Source organism: Hydra viridissima, unplaced genomic scaffold, assembly GCF_058129835.1.
Source record: "Hydra viridissima isolate aposymbiotic clone 2 unplaced genomic scaffold, HvirCarnegie_v1 scaffold_12, whole genome shotgun sequence".
Lineage (NCBI taxonomy): Eukaryota > Metazoa > Cnidaria > Hydrozoa > Anthoathecata > Hydridae > Hydra > Hydra viridissima.
The window spans coordinates 15,710,267-15,713,541 of record NW_028324311.1 but is presented as its reverse complement, the minus strand read 5'-3'; the positions used below and the strand labels follow the sequence as shown (position 1 = coordinate 15,713,541).

General features: G+C 35.6%; 1 pseudogene; it reads right to left on the bottom strand.

The window, feature by feature from the left end:
* Window positions 1-542: 542 nt before the first annotated feature.
* Window positions 543-2,629, bottom strand: LOC149881504 (uncharacterized; annotated as a pseudogene).
* Window positions 2,630-3,275: the final 646 nt, after the last annotated feature.

Sequence of the window (3,275 nt, the reverse complement as noted above, 5' to 3'; positions counted from 1 at the left end):
CAACGCTTTGAATGGCTGGATGGCTTTTGCTAAAATCACTCGTGTCGAATTTGCTTTCCACATCGTCGGAAATGTCTTTGTAAAAATTGTCCGTTCTCATTTTGTAAACCAGCGAGTCCGTGTCCACAGTGTTATAAAATGGGTTCTAACCTTGACTTTCTAACCCGAGAAAACCCTTTTGTGGAATGATAGCCCACACAATGGGGATCACTTGGATATAAGTATTAAAATCAGATTACAACGTCCTGGCAAGTTATTGACAGGGCCGTACTGAACGACAAAGACGTGGGGGTGTGTGTGTGTGTGAAAATGAAAAAAACAAATTTTACCGACAAAATTTTTTTTTTTTTTTTTTTTTTTTTTTTTTTTTTTTAGAAGCCAAATTTCAGTTTTAACCGACATAAACCATAATTTTCGAGTTTTCCGTCAAAAACCGACAGAATATAGTACAAAATATAGGTTATTCCAATAAATATGAACTAGGGAAACAAAAAGACATATTCTGAGAGTTTATTGTGTATCTGAAATGAAAATTATGCTTTAAAATAAATATTCTAATACAAGAAAAAATCATTCTAAAATGGCTCTTTTCACAAGCAATGTTTACTATTAAAGTCCACAAGGCAGCATTGCAACTTTTTACTGTATTCAGGATGATGGTTAGGTCGTTTGTACCTTTGCCAATGCACTTGAAAGTTGTGATGCATTGCCTCTGTTGCTTGTTCTGAGTAAAGTCCGAGAGCTTGGCCGTGTTTGTCAATGAAATCTTTCACATGAAAAAATACAGCATGAACCTTGGGTGTCACAGAAACATTTTGCAGTGCCACATAGCCACTCTGAAAGCTTCAATTTTTTGTACATAACTTGGATCAAGAACGCATCCAAAACAGGCAGACACTACTGCATTGAATTTTCGAAATACATCAACTAATGGTATTGCAGCATAGCATGAGTGTTTCTCGACAATAGATTGAAGAAGATCAATATTTTTTAGCAGCTTCCTGCACTCATTTCCTGCAAAATGCCCTCCATGATAAGGCTGTTGTTTAATGTGCAGTGAATCAGTCCAAAGAGTTCCTTGAGGGAAAACTTTTAGTAGGGCAGCAAAGAGATGATTGAAAACACCAATAAGGAGATGCAACTCCATTGGCGGTATGAAGTCCAAATCTAATGTGCCACCAGCAAGATCATATACAGGAGAATGAACAACATTCATGTAATCACGAGCTCTTTTGATGTTTGATCCTGCTGCATTGAAAAGTGAGACATTCTGATCAAGAGATTGGAAAGTTCTTAATTTTCCTTGATTTAAAAGGTCCTTTGCACTTGACTCACACCAGGTGCAGGGGTGTGCACTTGAGTGTGCTTGGAGACCACAAATTATATTTGCCAGTTTTAGGTCACAGGACAAAACAAAATCTTGGTCTCTCATATTAATCAATTCGAAAATTTGAGACACATTTGAGTAGTTTTCTTGCAGGTCCTCAGAGACAGCAATAATAAGTTGCCGCTTAACTCCAGTGTCCTTGAAAAACTTGTTTGTGCAATTGAGTTTTGCTGGGGGAGTGTTAGGTTCACGATTTAATTCAATAATTCCAAGGCTTACTTTCAGGAATCCTCCCCCACCGTCAATTCCAACTTTCACAATATGATTGTTTGATGTGCTTCTCATAGAAATGAGTTCATTCTTAAGCTCTTTGAAGTCCTTGCAATGAATGACAGTCCTTCCACATCCAGCATGATCTTTAATCGATGAACTCGTGAGAAAGCTGCTTACTAACTGCATCAAATTTTACAGCATAGTTTTTCTCAACAATATGTTGTGAAGTTGACTGATTAATTGTAGCAGCTAGTCTCTTGATGCCATTTTTTGAAAGCCCTGTGTTTGCCTGAACTTGAACAAGTTCTTTTATACTAATTGATGGGTTTGGAGGAAATAGTTTTCTAGCTGATGAGGAACCTAAAATAAATGCAGATATTGTTTAATTTGGAAATTTCTAAAATATCTTTTCATGAAAGTTAAACTTTTACCTGGCATTATTGGAAGCATTCTTCCACCTTGTGGTTGACTCAATCGAACAGTGCCATGTGGAGAAGAATCCTTACTTGAAACAACAAGAGCAGCAACTCGTTCAGATGCAACAGGATCCTTGGTTGCAACAGCAACAAGGTTATTTCGCAAAGTGCCCTTTGTGCAATGATGAGGTAATCCTCTTCCAATAATTGAAAAACAGTCAGAGCATCGTTTTTGGACAGTTGAAGATGGAGTATTTTGTGCTGAGCTCTGCAAAAGCTGAGTTTTCTGTTGACTATTATTTCTCAGTTTTCCAACAGAACAAATCAAACAGTCACATTGTGTGTCTCTAGTTTGAGGTCGAGTTTTTATAGTCTCAAAATTGTAAAGTGATGGGAGATTGATGTGTTCTCCAGAATCCTTTCTTCTTAAACAAGAACGACACTTTTCACAAATTCCAAGTGGAACTTTGTCATTACTAAAATCGATCCTCTCATTGAGTATTGTTTGGCATTTTTCTTTTAGGAAAGGTGTCAGTTCCCTCTGACATTTACTGAAGCAAAGAAAACAGACAGTTTTCCTGCAGTCTTGGTTGTTTTTTGCTGTATTCGGCATTTTTTTGTAAAATTAGATGTGCGCAGTTTTGCTCTCGTGAATAAAGTAAATAAATCATGCCTTTTCCCGAAATTTTTATTTTCCCGAAATTTTCCCGAAATTCGAAAACTGTCTTATTTTCACAGTTAAAAATAATTTTTATGAAAAGTTAAACAGAAAAACAGAAGAATAAAAAAATATTATATTTGTTTGGTAATAAAGGAAGCTTATCTTCTTGATATCTTTTAATTTTTCAACTTTTTTTAATGTTTTCATAAAACATAATGCTCTTTATGCTACAGTATGTTTGTTTACTTGAATTTAAAATTATATCTTACTGTAAAAATGCAAAACAAGCTGTCATTTCGAATGTGTGTGTAATCAATAAATTCAGAAAATTTAAACATCAATAACTTGCCAGGACGTTGTAATCTGATTTTAATACTTATATCCAAGTGATCCCCATAGTGTGCGCTATCATTCCACAAAAGGGTCTTCTCGGGTCAGAAAGTCAAGGTTAGAACCCATTTTATAACACTGTGTGTCCGTCATCAACAATTTTGCTTTGTCGGGATATTTTTTCTTGATGTAGTCGTAGTGGAATTCAAACATTAAAGTCTTGCTCAAATCCAAGATGGACATTCCCAAATAAACTGGTTTGTTGTAA